Source organism: Canis lupus, chromosome 26 (genome assembly GCF_048164855.1).
Source record: "Canis lupus baileyi chromosome 26, mCanLup2.hap1, whole genome shotgun sequence".
Classification (NCBI taxonomy): Eukaryota; Metazoa; Chordata; class Mammalia; order Carnivora; family Canidae; genus Canis; species Canis lupus.
Genome location: NC_132863.1, coordinates 36,638,881 through 36,656,201, shown reverse-complemented (window position 1 = coordinate 36,656,201; position 17,321 = coordinate 36,638,881). Strand labels below are relative to the sequence as shown.

The window sequence follows — 17,321 nt, the reverse complement described above, 5'->3', positions numbered from 1 at the left end:
CCACCACCTAGGTCTAAGCCAACATTATCTCATACATGGATTACAGTAATAGCCTTCTAGTAAGTCTCCTTACTTCTTGCCCTCTTAAGGCTACTTTTCATAAAACAGCTGAAGGGGATCTCTTTAAAGCCTAATTCAGTTTACTTGTTCTCTGCTAAGCCCTACAGTAAAGAAAGGGTATGGGCACAAAGAAAAATGAATGGAAAGACAGACACACAAAATCTTCAATAATGGAGAATGAAATTTACTGGTAATCTTTATTTGCTCTTTGATTTCTTTATTTTCTCCTTTGTACCTTTCTGTATTTTCCACATGAACATGAATTACTTTTGTAACAAAAAATATAGAGCTTTAGGGGTGCCTGGGTGGCTCAGTGCTTTGGCTCAGGTCATGATCCCAGGGTGGGGGGAAGGGGAGGGGAGTGTCCTGGGATTGAGCCCCATATCAGGCTTCCCGAAGAGAGCCTGCTTTTCCCTCTGCCTATGTCTCTGCCTCTCTGTGTGTGTCTCTCATGAGTAAATAAATAAAGTCTTTAAAAAAAATGAAAGGCTTTACTTTGGGGGGGGGGGGCATCAGAAGATCCCTCTGGAAAAAACAAAAATAAAACACCTGCAGTAGTTCTCCACCATGCTCAAAGCAAAAGCTGAAAACATTACAGCCTCTCAGATTTCTTCTCTTACTACTTACTCCTTTATTCACTGTGTTCCAGCACACTAGCCACCTTCTGTTCTTCAAATACACTAAAAATGCTCCTACCAAAGAACCTTTGCACTGGCTGTTCCCTCTGCATAGGTCACTCCCCCGCTCCCCAATATTCAAAAAGCTTACTTCCTGGACACTTTGCTCAAATGCTAATTTCTCAGAGAAAGTTATCATGACTACTCATGGAAAGTGTAAATTCCACAACACACATACACACCACTTTCCAGTCTCCTTATGAGGGTTTTTTTTTCCATAGTCATTCTGGTCCCTAGTATATCCCTAATATCTAGAGAACAGCCAAACACATAGCTAGCACTCACTAAATCTCTATAGAATAAACTAAAACATGGAAACAGAAATGAGAATTAAAGGATTTTGGACAGTGTAAAAAGGTAAATTCCATGGGGACGCCTGGGTGGCTCAGCAGTTTAGCACCTGCCTTCAGCCCAGAGTGTGATCCTGGAGTCCCGGGACTGAGTCCCATGTCGGCTCCCTGCATGGAGCCTGCTTCTCCCTCTGACTATGTCTCTGCCTGCTTCTCTCTCTGTCACAAATAAATAAATAAAATCTTAAAAAAAAAAAAAAGGATGTACACTTCAGGAGTCAAAGACAAAAAAACCAATCTGATAGGAGCAGAGAACTTGGAACAAAGAAGCCTTCCACAGGCAAAGAGACTTTGGTAACAGTGAGTAACTAGAAAAAATGAGAGACTTGAAGGATGGTAAGTTGACAAAAACAAAAAAAGGCTATGGGCCAGAAGAAAACTTAGGTTGAAAGGAAAGGGATAAAATAGTTGGGAGACAAAAAGGGCTGAGAAGAAGAGGGCATGAAGAGGTCAGAAGAGTTATAAATACAGGAGAAGTCCAAGAGGAAGGATGAGACTGTACAGGGAGGAGCAAAAGACCACAGGGAAGAGGTGGAGCCTATGATTATATCACAATACTGTTGTTCAATTCTAAGACCTAACAATCCTGAAAAATATATACATTATATGCCTTTAATTCCAAAACGTAAATGACTTAGAAGTGTTGTTTTTTTTTTTTTAATTTTTATTTATTTATGATAGTCACAGAGAGAGAGAGAGAGGCAGAGACACAGGCAGAGGGAGAAGCAGGCTCCATGCACCGGGAGCCTGATGTGGGATTCGATCCCGGGTCTCCAGGATCACGCCCTGGGCCAAAGGCAGGCGCCAAACCGCTGCGCCACCCAGGGATCCCAACTTAGAAGTGTTAAAACACACAAAGACGTGTATGTGTATCAGCTGTATCACTTTGAACATTCAAATTCCTCACTGTAAAAATACCTAAGAATTTAAAAGGTTACAGGTGCCTAGCTGGCTCAGTTGGTAAAGCATGTGACTTCTGATATTAGGGTTGTAAGTTCGAGCCCCACACTGGGTATAGAGATTACTTAAAATCAGCCAAATAAGCATCTGACTCTTGATTTCTGCTCAGGTCATGATCTCAGGATTGGGAGACTAAGCTCCATATCAGGCTCCAAACTGGGCATGGAGCCTGTTTAAGATTCTCTCTTTCCCATGGGGCACCTGAGTGGCTAAGTTGGTTACTCTTGGTTTCAGCTCAGGTCACTATCTCAAGGTTGTGGGATTGAGCCCCAACTGGGTACCACATTCCATGGGGAGTCTACTGGAGATTCTCTCCCTCTCCCTCTGCTCCTACCCTCTCTAAAATAAATAAATCTTAAAAAAAAAAAAAAAAAAAAAAACTCTCTCCCTCTGCCACTCCTGCCCTGCACAAAAAAGGATTTAAAAGGTTGAATTCATAAAATTGGAGTTTTTAAATTTCATACCTTAAAACTACTAGTAGGCACTTGCCATGAAACAGATGAAAGATGAAGGAAGGTAGAGGTGGGCAATCCCAATCTTTTAGTAATCTACTCATCATTCTGCTCTGCCAATTTACAGAACTGGGCAACCTGTATTTCCCTCACTAGGAAAACAGTGTAATAGGATTTACCTTGAAATTTGAAATAGCCAAACCACAACACAAATACCAACTTTAATACAAAGTCTACTGACGCTTTGAAACACTAACCTGAGAGAAGTTAAAATGTTTCTTGAATTCACATCAAATTAATATTGAGCTTATGCAAATCTTTTTAAATTTTTTTAGTTTTCTGAGAGTTCAATATAGTATAAAACTCTATATAATAAATATCTACACAGCACTGTAAAATAATGATTTTATGTATCTATATTCTCAGAGGCATAATGAATCTACTAAACAAAAAACAAAAAAAAAATTTAAAACAATTTTGAAATCAAAAGTTTTAAGTAACTGTGCAAGTTATGCCCTTATCAGTGTTATGCCACAAATGAAACAAACACACAGTACCTTAGATGTGTGAATGTATGCACTCATCACTAAAAGCTGGCCAAGTGCCATTTTATCATTGATAGAATAGCTTCAAATTCCACTCAGAGCACAACTGCAGTTGCACTGAATCCAGCAGTATAAGCATGCCTGCATGTTATTATGAAGAATCGTGGAAAATTTCACAGGCTGACATCCAGAACGTCTGCGGTTCTTTTCATATTTCTTTCTTCCTGCAAAGTAGTTATTAGACCAGTAGCTGTTTTATTTTTTTTAAGCTGGAAATTTCCACTGTTTTCTTTTTAAACTAGTCTTAAGTGTAAATTACAAAATATTCCAAAATTCCAGCATGATACAAAGAATAATTTAGACAGAGAAGAATTAAAATATCAATCTTCAAATTAGGGTGAGGGGACTAGTAAGCAAACTAAGGTGTCACTCTTTTCAAAGAGTAAAGTGTCTAGGGAAATATTTAGGCAATTTAAGGTTCCAATAATTTAATATAAATTCTAAATGTGATAAATAGCACATTGTGAAGCTGGTATTTTGTCATTAGCTTGTAGGGGAGGCACTCAAAAGCCAATATAGGGAATCCCTGGTTGAGCGCTTGCCTGTGGCCCAGGACACAATCCTGGAGTCCTGGGAATCGAGTCCCACCCCACATCAGGTTCCCTGCATGGAGCCTGCTTCACCCTCTGCCTGTGTCTCTGCCTCTCTCCCTTCCCCCCCCCCAACCCCTTTCTCATGAATAAATAAAAGCTTTATAAAAAAAAAAAAAAAAGCTAATATAACCAGTAGAATAGTTAAGCACAGACACCATGAAAAGAGAAGACCGTATATAACAGCTTGGTGAGAAAGGACTATACTATACTAACAGAGGTTAAGTCACAGAGATCAGTAAGGATTCAAGAGGGAAGAATGACAAACCAGCATAACTAAGACTCAAATTTTTAGAAAAGTCTTCAACACTTTTTCATTAGGATTATACCAGACTGATATATTTGATGTTTTTAATCTTACTCTGTAATAATAAATGAGGAAATAGATAAGAACTTATTAAAGAGGTAAAAGGACACATCAAGTTCCCAGCTATTTAAGATGAAAAATGACTTTTAACAGTTAAATACAGTAGAAAATTTATTGAGTTTAAGAACTGCTGGGGATCCCTGGGTGGCTCAGCAGTTTGGCGCCTGCCTTTAGCCCAGGGCACGATCCTGGAGTCCCAGGATCAAGTCTCCCCCGTCGGGCTCCTGGCATGGAGCCTGCTTCTCCCTCTACCTGTGTCTCTGCCTCTCTTTCTATCATAAATAAATGAATAAATCTTAAAAAGAAAAAAAAAAAAAAAAGAACTGCTATATCCGGGCAGCCCAGGTGGCTCAGCGGTTTAGCACCGCCTTCGGGCCAGGGCCGGATCCTGAAGACCTGGGATCGAGTCCCACATCGGGCTCCCTGCATGGAGCCTGCTTCTCCCTCTGCCTGTGTCTCTGCCTCTCTCTCTCTCTCTCTGTGTCTGTCATGAATAAATAAATAAAATCTTAAAAAAAAAAAAAAAAAAGAACTGCTATATCCTAGGTTAACAACTTTAGTTTTTCCTTCCATTTACATGAAGAAATGGGATTTTTATACATTTGCATTACTGTTATCTATGCTTTAAAACAGTTGTTATTCCCCAAAATATACATATAATCAAAAACTTGAGCATTATACCAAAACACTGCTGATCACCAATAAAGATCTGTACCACCAAAGACAGAGAAAATATTTGCAAAATATATCTGATAAAGACATATATCCAGAATATACATTTTAAAAAAGAAACTCTTAAAACTCAGTAACAAAAGCAGGGGGGATAGAGGTAAATCAATAGATCAATAGACCTTTAAGTAACATCTTATTTAGTGGTAAAAGACTGAATACTTACCCACTAAGACTGAGGGTAAGACAAAGATTATCTCCCCAAATTGATCAAACTGATCACAATCAAAATCCCAAGACTGCATTAGTCATTATAATAAAGAAAAAAGAAAAGAAAAAAAGAAAAGAAAAGAAAAAGAAAAAGCATACTAATTGAAAAGGTAGAAATAAAATTATTCACAAACATGATTACCTATGGATGTAATCCTAAGCAAACTACATAAAGTTACTAAAAAATGAGTTTAGCAAGGTTACAAAATATACAGTATATAAAAATCACTCATTATTTCTACATACTAACAAAATTATTGGAAAGTTTAAATTTTTTAAATACTACGTACAATCACATTTTAAAATATGGAGCTTAGTGATAAATTTGACAGTAAGATCTATATGCTGATAACTACAAAACACTAAGAGAAATTAAAGAAGACCTAAGGAGAGATCTAAGACAAGTTCACAGAAGACACAACATTTTTAAGAAATTGATTCTTCCCAAATTATCAATTGGTTCAATGCAATCACAATCAAAATCACAACAGAGATTCTGCAGAAATCAGCAATATTCTTCTAACTGTATGGAAATAAAAGCCAAAAAGGGCCTACAACAGCCAAAACAAATGGGAGAAGAAAAGACAAAGTTGGATGATTTACCTTATCTGATTGCAAGACTGGGGTTAAGACAGACAGATAAACTGACCTGCACGTATGTGGTTGATTTTCAACAAAGGTGCCAAGACAATCCAATGGCAAATGTATAATCTTTTCAACAAATGGTGCTGGAAAAATTCAATAGCCATATACCAAAATATGAACCTCAACTCTTATATCATACACAAAAATTAACTCAAATGGCCATATACTCAAATTTAAGAGCTAAATCTATAAAACTTCTAGAAGAAAACATAACAGTAAATCTTAATTACCTTGGGTTTGGCTAAGATTTCTTAAATGCAACAAAAAAGGTATGAACTATAAAATGCAAAAATTAATAAACTGAATTCCAATGACATTAAAAACTTTTGCTCTTCCAAAAAGTTAAGAAAATCAAACAGCATACCACGGTCTCAAAAAAAAAATCTGTTTTAAAGACAGAATAAGCACGCAAGCAGGGGAAGGGGTGGAGGGGCAGAGGAAGAGAGAGGGCTCCACACTCAGCACAGAGCTCAACACGGGCCTCTATCTCACAATCCTGAGATCATGAGCAGAGCCAAAATCAAGAGGCAGATGCTTAACCAACTGAGCCACCCATGCACCCCTCAAATTAAATATTTCTAAAACATATATCCAAAAAGGTTTGTATCTACAGAACTCTTAAATCTCAATTAGCTAAACCACCCAACTTAAAAATAGCAAAAAATATGAACAGACACCTCACCTTAAACAAGTACATGAAAATATGCTCAACATTATTACTCATTAAGGAAACTCAAATTAAAGCTATGATGAAATACCACTATACACCCACTAGAATGGCTAACATTAAAAAAAGACTGACCAGGGCAGCCCCAGTAGTGCAGTGGTTTAGCGCCGCCTGCAGCCCAGGGTGTGATCCTGGAGACCCGGGATGGAGTCCCAGGAGTCCCATGTCCAGCTCCCTGCATGGAGCCTGCTTCTCCCTCTGCCTGTGTCTCTGCCCCTCTCTCTCTGTCTCTCTCTCTCTCTGAATAAATAAATAAATAAATCTTAAAAAAAAAAAAAAAAAAAAGACTGACCATATTGAGGAGCCTGGCTGACTCAGTCAGTATAGCATCTGTGTGACTCTTGATCTTAGGATTGTGAGTTGGAGCCCCATGTTGGGTGTGGAGATCAAAGAAAAATTTTAAATCTTAAAAAAAAAAAAAAGAAGAAGAATCAAGACATATAAGATGGTACAACCACTTTGAGAAACAGCTGGCAATTTTTTTAAAAAATTATTTTAACTTTTTATTTATCTTAGAAAGGGGAGGGAGTGAGAAAATTCAAGTGTATGGCAGGTGGCACAGGGAGTGGAGTGGGAGAAAAACTCTCAAGCAGACTTTACGCTGAATACAGAGCCCAACACAAGGGCTTGATCTCACAACCCTGGGATCACCAACCTGAGCTAAAACCAAAAGTCAGACACTTAACTAACTGCACCACCCAGGTGCCCCAGTTTCTTAAAATTTTCAAGTGTTGAACATACACCTAGCATATAACCCATTCTATTCCTATGTATTTACTCAAGAGGAAATAAAAGCCTATGTCCCTACAAATCCTTGTATACAAATGCCACGGAAGCTCTATTTTTCTTAATAAAAGACTGAACACAACCCAAATGTTCATCAACAGTTATCTATGTGAATAGATAAACTGGGATAAAACTATACAAAGAAATAGCACTAATCAATCAAAAATAAAACTACTGATATAAGCAGGGCACCTGCCTGGTTCAGCTGGTAGAGCATGCAACTCCTGGTCTCAGGGCTGTCAAGTTTGAGCCCTGCACTGGGAGTAGAGATTACTTAAAAAGGAATATATAAAAATCTACAGACATATGCAACAACATGGATAAATCTCAATATAACTATACAGTGTTAATTGAAAAAAAAAAAACCAGCTCCCCTCAAAAAAAAAGTACATAGTACTTCTGGATTTCAGCTCAAAGGAAGCAAAGGTGCAACTATCTTCAGTCATCCCAAATTCAGGCTCATCCAACACCAGATGCCTCCAACATGCTGCCTACCTAAGTTCAACCCCAACCAGATCAAACTCATACCTGAGGTATGCCAGTGAGGAAGTTGATGCCATGTCTGAGCTGGCTCCCAAGATCAGCTCCTAGATCTGTCACCGAAAAAAGGATGGTGATGATATCACTAAGGCACGGGTGATAGGAAGGGTATGAGGATTACAGTGAAACTGACCATTCAGAACAAAAAGGCCCAGACTGAAGTGGTACCTTCTGCCTCTGCTCCGATTATCAAAGACTTCAAGGAACGTCCAATAGGCAGAAAGCAGGAAAAAAACAAGTGAGCGGCCTTTGCCCTATTAACCACAGGAGAAATATTACTTTTGATGAGATTGTCAACACTGCTCAACAGATTAGGCACGTCTTTAGCCAGAAAATTCTCTAGAACCATTAAAGAGATCCTGGGGACTGCCCAGTGTTTGGGCTGCAATGCTGATGGCTGCCACCCTCATGACATCATAGATGACACCAACAGTGGTCCAGTGAAATGGACGACAAAGGAGAACAACAAAGGAGGGATGCTGGGTGGCTCAGCAGTTAAGCATCTGCCTTTGGCTCAGAGTGTGATCCTGGAGTCCCAGGATAGAGTCCCACATCAGGCTCCCTGCATGGAGCCTGCTTCTCCCTCTGCCTATGTCTCTGCCCCTCTCTCTCTCTCTCTGAGTCTCTCATGAATAAATAAATAAAATCTTAAAAAAAACTACAAAGGAAAATATTTCAAGAAAGGATCATCTGACAGGGAGGCAGAGAGAATACACGGCAACAATTCAATTTATATGAAATTCTCAAAAAGGTCAATTAATCTTCAGTGACATAAGGGAGATCAGTAATTACAGAAGACTGGGGGAGGAATGGATTTTAAAGAGATACAAAGATACTTCTATTAGAGTCACTACATATTTTCATATTGTACTTGTGGTGACAGATCACAGGTGGACTTCAATGTCAAAACTCAAATTGCACACTTTAAATATACAGAATTAACTGAATGTCAATTATACCTCAATAAAGTTGAAAAAAAGAAAAAAGTGAACTATAGTGATAGAAGGCAAAAACAGTGGTTGACTGAATACTACAAACCCCAGAAAAGGACTGAATACAAATGGGCAAGATAGAACTTTTAGAGATGTGAATGTTCTGAATCTTCATCGTGGTGGTAGTAACACAGCAGTTTACATCTGTCAAAACAGCACACTTAAAATGGTTCGATTTTAGTATAAGTAAATTATACTTCATAAAAGCAGATATCTACATATTAAAAGCACATCCAAATGTTATATAATTACATTTTAAACACTTTAAACACATGAAACAGTAAATAATCACAACATATTGTAGTTTACCACCTCATTAATCTATGCTACCAGTCTGACATCCTGACTTCATTTTTAAAGCTTTTATTTGTAAGCAATCTTTATACCCAACACGAGGCTCGAACTCACAACCCCAAGATCAAGAGTCCCATGTTCTTCCAACTAAGCCAGCCAGACCCCCTTTATTTTACATTCTTTAAATTCTTACATGATTTTTTTTTTAGTTACAAAAGAAAAAGAAATCATAAAAGCACAAGAAGAAACACTAAGGGAAACAAGTACTTCTATACACCGCTGGTGGATTCATAAATTGATACAACCTCTACAACCGGGACCTAGTTGCAATTATCTATAAAACTTAAAATTCATACTTCTTAATACTCTAGCATTCTACTTCCAGAAATTCTTATATGCTCTATAACAAAACATGGGAACAAAGAAATACATATGAGGATATTCACTTACAGCTTTGTTTGTAGTAATATGAAACTAAATACAATACATATCCACACAGTGGAATACTGTGTAACCATTAGAAAGAATTTAAAATTATAAAAATAGATATGAAACCTTGCCCAAGATCATTTAAAAAATATACACAATCCAGAACAGGGCTCCTGAGTGCCAATTACATAACTGTGTTAGTTTTATGAAAATTTATCTACCTAAAAAAAAAAAAAAAATTTATCTACCTATACTTGTACATTTTTTCTGAATGTACACTACACCTTAATATAAAGCTTACCCCCAAAAAAAAGTAGCAGAAATTCACTAAATTTAAAAGCTTTTAAACCTATGCATTTATAGGCCTACAGTTAACAGCCTACAGTTAACAATGACTCTACAGTTAACAATAACTCTGAGAGGGGACAGGGATATGGCTGGAAGACAGCTGAGGAAGGATGTCTTTCCACTGAATACCCTTTGGTACCTTGTGAATTTATCCCATGTGCAACAGTTATATATATCAAAAAATATTTTTGAACTGAGACCATTTGCAACCATATATCTGTATGAGTTGGGATTTTCATAATACAGAAATAAACTAGAGACAGAGATGGATTTAGATCCATAATAGTTCTTCATAACCCAATTTCAAATTTTTATATTCATCACAGCAATCTCATTTCCACTGCCTTTATAACCAGCAGTTTAAAATTCAACAAAATAAATTTTAATAAAATCACATTTTCTATTTTGAACAGGGTTTTGTAGAAGACTTCATTTGAAGAAAAAAAAAGGGCTCTACAGTACAAAAGACTGTTAAATGAGATGATATACATTAAACACCCAACACTGTCCAAGTATATAGGCTTGGATAAATGGTAGCTTTTATCTTTTATATCTAAGAATATGAATCAGCACACAGGAAAAAGAATTTTACTAGAGTAAAAGCAGGTAAAACAGAACAAGGGAAACTTAACAGCTAAAGTACAAAATTCATAGAATTAAGGAGATAATGCTGGAAATACAGATTAAGAGTCAGATTATGAAAGGCTTTGGGCACACCAGGGGAAGGAGTTTAGTTTCATACTTAGACAAAAGACTATAGATCTCATGCCTTCAAACAGTCAAACATGCAAAGTTTTGTTGTTGTTTTTTTTAAGATTTTATCTATTTATTCATGAGACAGAGGCAGAGACACAGGCAGAGGGAGAAGCAGGCTCCACGCAAGGAGCCCGATGTGGAACTTGATCCCAGGACTCCAGGATCACACCCTGAGCCAATGGCAGATGCTCAACCGCTGAGCCACCTAGGCGGCCCCAGAGATAAGTTTTTAAAAGGTAAATAAGAGTGACACCTGGGTGGCTCAGTGGTCCTGGGATCGAGTCTTGCATCAGGCTCCCCAGAGGGACCCTGCTACTCATTCTGCCCATGACTCTGCCTCTCTCAGTCTCTTAGGCATAGAGATTACCTTTATAACAATAAATAACAAAGGAGAAAGGCTCTGTCACAAAAAACAGTTGCCCCTCTGGAGGCAACTAGGTAAGAGCCATTAAAGTTTTAAATGTTTATTTCCTTTGATTCAGAAATTTCATTTCTAAGATGCCTATACTGAGATATACTCAAGCCTACACACAGATCTACATATAGTTCACTGCAGTATCAATCAAAATAGTAAAAGACTGGAAACAGCAATGCAGAACTGGTTAAAATAAGTTACACACAAAATCCATTTGTACAGTGGAATATTATACAGCTTTTTAAAAATGTGAGATATATAGAAGGCTCTCCAAGTTCTTTTGTTAAGTGAAAATAGTAGGAGCCCCACTTTAATCAGAAATAGAGGGAGGACAGCCCACGTGGCTCAGCAGTTTAGTGCCGCCTTTGGCCCAGGAGTGATCCTGGAACCCCAGGACTGGGTCCCATGTCCGGCTACCTACATGGAGCCTGCTTCTCCCTCTACCTGTGTCTCTGCCTCTGTGTGTGTGTGTGTGTGTGTATCTCTCATGAATAAATAAATAAAATCTTCAAAAAAAAAAAAAAGGAGTGGGAGAGATTAGGAAAAAGATACTGGAGAGAGACATCCACAACTATACGTACAGAATATCCTCTAACTTCAGTAACCTTTGGAAAGGGGGGTAGTTATAAAGACCAAAGACTTGGGGGACCAGGATCCTTACTTTTTCAAGGTATACCACCTTTTTGTACTGCTTCAATTCTATCATGTTTATGCCTCCTTTTCAATTAAAAATATTTTTAAACATTTTTTAATTTTTTTTAATGTAACTAAGCACTACAGAATAAAAGATGTGGGAAAGAAAGATCAGAAGCAGTAATTAAGACCCTTTAGGTCTACCTATCTCCTCCATGAAGCATTCCCTAACAATTCCAGTCGAAAATGACCTTTTCTTCCTCTGAACTTTTGAACCACTTATATTGTTGCAACTATATTTTTTCAATTATACTTATTTCTCAGCTAGATTATAAGCTCCTAGATCACAAAGAGATTTTAATGCCTACAATACTTAGCACAATTCTTTGGAGAACAGTGATACTGAATACAAACATCTGACAACTTACAGGACTGTCAGTCCTACAGCATTTGGTAAATATGAATGCATGCAAGACCCAGACATGATTTATCTGGGACAACTCTATGAGGGAGACATACATCCCAAGCAAATCCTTAGGACTCTAATTTTATCCCAATATCCAAATAGAAAAGCTGACCTGAGGGACACCTGGGTGGCTCAGCAGTTGAGCATCTGCCTTTGGCTCAGGTTGCTCAGGTCGTGATCCCGGAGTCCCTGACCCAGTACTACATCGGGCTCCCTGTGGGGGGCCTGCTTCTCCCTCTGCCTTCTCTCTGTCTCTCAGGAATAAATAAAATCTTTAAAAAAAGAAAAAAAGAAAAACTGACTTGAGAGAACTCTAGAAACTTTCATATCCAAACACCAAGCATTTGAACTTAATGAATATATTTGAAAAAATAATAGATTTAAAAAAAAAAAAATAATAGATTTCAAAAGCTTAAAAGAAATGGTCCCCACCTCAAAAAATTGACAATTTGACTGACTCTGTCCTACCAATCAATACTGACTCCTGTGCATGTGAGGAGATAATAAAGACTCATATCCGAAAATAAGAACTATATTTTCAGCTGTGGTGGCCTAGGAAATTTACTTAAATAGGATCTGAACTGGACCTTGAAGACTAGGCCTAGATAACAAGGGAGAAGAGGCAGAAAGCAGCAGTGTGATTGACACAAGGGACAACACAAATAGGAAAACTGAGTTTAAAAAGACTATGTTAACAACTGATACTAGGTTAAGGAGGATTGTACTCTGCAGATTTATAAGCAAAAACCGTAATCAAAATGATGTTTACTAAGTACAGAGATGGGGATCCCTGGATGGCTCAGCGGTTTAGCGCCTGCCTTCGGCCCAGGGCATGATCCTGGAGTCCTGCGATCGAGTCCCACGTCAGGCTCCCTGCATGGAGCTTGCTTCTCACTCTGCCTGTGTCTCTGCCTCTCTCTCCCTCTATCTCATGAATAAATAAAATCTTTTTAAAATAATAATAATAATAAGTACAGAGAGGACTTAGGGAAAGAACAGAGACTACTTTGAAAGCTGTTACATAACCTAGAAATAAAGGGCCTGAATTACAGTTTTAGAAATTTTTTTTTTTTTTTATGATAGTCACAGAGAGAGAGAGAGAGAGGCAGAGACATAGGCAGAGGGAGAAGCAGGCTCCATGCACCGGGAGCCCGGCGTGGGATTCGATCCCGGGTCTCCAGGATCGTGCCATGGGCCAAAGGCAGGCACCAAACCGCTGCGCCACCCAGGGATCCCTACAGTGTTAGAAATTGTAATGAAAATATATTTAAGGGGTGCCTGGGTGGCTCAGTCAATTAAGTGTCGGCCTTCAGCTCAGGTCATGATCCCAGGATTGTAAGATTGAGCAGGGAGCCTGCTGCTCCACTTGCTTGTGCTCTATGTCAAATAAAATCTGTTAAAAAACATATATGTATACATAAATATATTTAAGAGAAATATATCAATAGGATTCTGAAAAAACAAAACCAGGTTTATTCAAATCCACTCACTTAACACATTGAATATTTAAATGACCAAGTCTTAAAATGCCTTACCTCTGAATTCTTGCTAATGATCTCTCACCAACAGAAATTGCTCACTCCATATTAAAATCTTACTCATTCTTCAAAGATCTGCATCCAGATCACCTGGTCAGAAGTAGTCCCTTTCCCCCTCTGAACTTCTCCTTGACTTCATAAGCAAAATTGATTGCCTTGTACTGAAGTGATGTGAATACCTGATTGATTGTGTGCACTTGGAGGTCAAAACCTTAACTCTCACAGCGCCTTAAACACTACAAGCTTAATAAACACTGGTTAAGTATGTGTGTACGGAGAGTGGGCAAGCGCCAAACAGTAGCAAATTAAAGATGATTAAAGCTTAAGGCCTCATGGCTAAGAGAATGGTCTTAGGAAAAATCAGTTTAAAAAGTAACATTTGGGAAGATTTTGTACTTTGAGGGAAGAAAAAGAAAACTGGAATTTACTGGACAAGTTCACAATTCCAGGTTCACCTAACTTGGGATCCATCTACCTTCTACCAATCTAGATGTGGTTGTGCACTTTGAAAGTAGCTTCCTGAATTCATTTTACTGATTCCTGATAGTACTCTTAAAACTTAGTATAGTAATAGTCTTATTACATGAAGAAGATACTATATTACTGGCCCTCCAATGGATGCAACATCTGTGTGCAGTTATTTTTCTCACTAGCAAAGTTAGATTTTCCTAGATGCAGCCAAACACTTGCTCTGACAGTAACAGGGCCAACTACCTTGGCTGGGATGAAAGTCTTACAAAACACCATGAACCTAGATGAAGCAGAAGGTGTTTAGACTAACGACACAATCTGGTGAAGAGAATACTGGGTAATCCTTAAAACATTTTCAAATAAAGTTGCCAAATTTCAATCTGGAAACAAAATCAAGCTGATACAGCTACTCTACAGTGACTTAAATTCAATAATCCATTTCACTGATGACAGTTTTACTGAGAGTAAAGAAAAATATGACTTTATTTTCTTACAACAGAAGGAGGGGGCTGAAAACTCTCTCCCCCTCCCACTTACAAAGGCACACGTGTGCAGGCATGCACTATGCAGCTCGTAGCATATACTACAGTGAAGTCAGGAGCTCAGTCATCCACTCCAAACTGATGAGTCAGCACTGACAGGTTACCATTATCTGGTATAAAGAGCGTAATCCATTTAATGTTTGACCAAGAAAACATAAATATAAGGCTATTCTACATATCTATACAATGCTTTAAGTTTATAGAATTTTCCAATATAATGAACCTTGGAAGAATATATACTCCACCCTCTTTGTTTTATAAATTTCAAGAAAGACCTAGGGATTAATTTGCAGGAAGCTTACAGTACTAGTTTACAAATTATTCTCAATTCTTCACAGGTAAGTATCATTTTCAAAGTAACAAGCAAACAAATGATACTGATTAGGTAACAAAGGGGAAATATTCAAAGGCTTTCACATGTAAACTTATATATATACATATATATGTTTATTTTTATTCATCTCTACACTCGTTGTGGGGGTCGAACCCATGGCCTGGAGATCAAGAGTCACATGCTTATCCAGTTGAGCCAGCCAGGTACCCTGAGATTTTTTTTTTTTTTTTAAGTTGTTTTAAAACCAAAGTATGATCATGCTGTTCTTTCCACCAGTAACAACTCTCATTTATAAAAATATCAGTTTAGGACACTTAGATTATGATAAATACTTCCTCTCAAAGTAAAAATAATTTGGTTTTAGATTTTACTTAAACAGAATAGTAAAGAATATTTACTCCAAAAGCCTCTCTTTTTTTGTTAGAACTCTTTCTTCCCCTCCCCATGCTTTCTCCTCTTTTGTGCTCAAGTTCTCAAATGCATAAGATGGAGGAACAATACCACAATGCAACTGCAGGCTTCCTGCCTACTAGCCAGTCATTATTCTTGACTCAAGAACTTTCAAAACACTGCTTGGGTTGCTTTGAGATTCCCTCTTTCAGATTTTCCCTCCTTCATGGAACATCTACTTAAAAGAATGACTTCAAAAATGTCTTGCTGCACCCAATCACAACTCTCTAAGCAAAATAAAAATGCTAGCCTTAGATATGAAGGTGGGATACAAATGCCTTAAATTCGAACACCAATTTCAAAGTACAGGACAGGAAAAAAAAGTATTTCTGGCCAAGCATTATAGTACTTTTCTCATTAATCTTGTTTCTGAAAAATTCATATTTATGACTACTAAACTACCATCACTTTTTTTTTTTAACATCATTCGGATCTCTATCTCAAACTACACTGTAATCAATGGAAAAGTGCTACCCTAATTATAACTGACAAAGTAAAGTTCAAAACAAATTGGAGTATACTCATTTATTTTTTTTTATTCATTTATTTTAAAAAGCTATCAAGGGCAGGAAAAATTACCAGCAGCAGTCACCTGGAAACCTAGGGAATTTCCCATTTCCTCTGACCACACTTTGATGGTGGCAGTAGTACTTAAAAATTTATTTGATTGTTGAGATAAACCAATGGAGCTACTTTATACTGAGACATGGGGGTGTTGGGAAGGGGGATAAATTATATGCCCAGTTCAGCATAAGTTCTTTCCTTTTTAAAGGCAAAAGCATTAAATATGAAAGTCAAACACATTGGTTTACGAGTAACAACTTGTCAAATTGTTACAATAAAAATTTTTCCAACGCCTCTAACAAAAACAAAAAGACTAATCTATTTCAAACAATATTCAAAAAAGCTCAATTCCAGTACAACAAAATAATTTAGCTAGTCCCCTGGAGTTTGTTATAATGGGATTTAACCTGTACACTCAACATTCAATTAACCATGAGGCTTATCCTAATTGAGGATTATGCTGACTTCTGCAGTCTTTTCCCATCTATCCATCTACCACTCCTACTCAGCTGCCATAGCTACCAAAAGCAAAGCCCCAGGGAGCAGTAGATTATCCATTACTATGTGGTACCCATGCCAATATTCCCTTTTCATTCTTATGTGGATGATGAAGAGTTAAATTTAGTAATCTAATCAGCCTAATTTCCAAAAAGTGGAACTTCAGAACCCTTACTCATAGCCTCTAACCAAAGAAATTAAACATTTTAGAAGAATACCTTCATAAGTGAAGAGCAGACAAGAAGTTACCCTTCAAAAACAAGTAAAAAAAAAAAAAGTCACACTTTCCTAGAACATACTGATAAAAAAAAATTAATGGAAAAAATAGGGCACAGACATCCTAATGAAAACTAGGAAAAAAGACTAACAGAAAAGACTAGTCCATTTGCACTTAAAATATTCTTTGAAATGCATAAAATCCATTTGCCAGATAGGTCAGACTTTCCTTTGCCTATAAGCCACATTTACTACAGTTAAATAAACCTTAATTACGCCCCCCCCCCCCCCCCCCCCCCGGCCTAAACTGACCTAGGCCAGCAGAACCTACCAAACTGAGTTAATGCTGACAAAGTTGGAACCCAGCAGTACACAGTCTAAGAAGATTATCCAGTTTGTGGATAAATCAGCCTCCTAGACAGCGCAGGTCTTCCTTTCAACTCCTGCTGTGTATCTTCTGGCCATTTTCCTGTTCATTTAACAACTCTCTACCAGAAGGTAGGAAAGGGAAAGGCGATTAAATTCAAGTCAATTCCATCATTTGTTAGGAGCTGAAAATAAGGTTAGACTCAGGATAAACTGCACCTTAGCCCAAAACAATCTCCCAGAAATCCTATCAGAAAACCAGTGGACTAAATGAATTTCTCTAACAAACACTAACAAAATGAAGGAATGAG

At 37.7% G+C, this 17,321-nt stretch overlaps 1 protein-coding gene and 1 pseudogene across 6 annotated transcripts in view; one reads left to right on the top strand and one right to left on the bottom strand.

The window, feature by feature from the left end:
* Positions 1-17,321, bottom strand: part of NCOA3 (nuclear receptor coactivator 3) — a 145,184-nt gene that overhangs the window by 123,339 nt on the left and 4,524 nt on the right. The gene's annotated exons all lie outside the window — the stretch shown is intronic.
* Positions 1,405-11,456, top strand: LOC140617796 (large ribosomal subunit protein uL11-like; annotated as a pseudogene).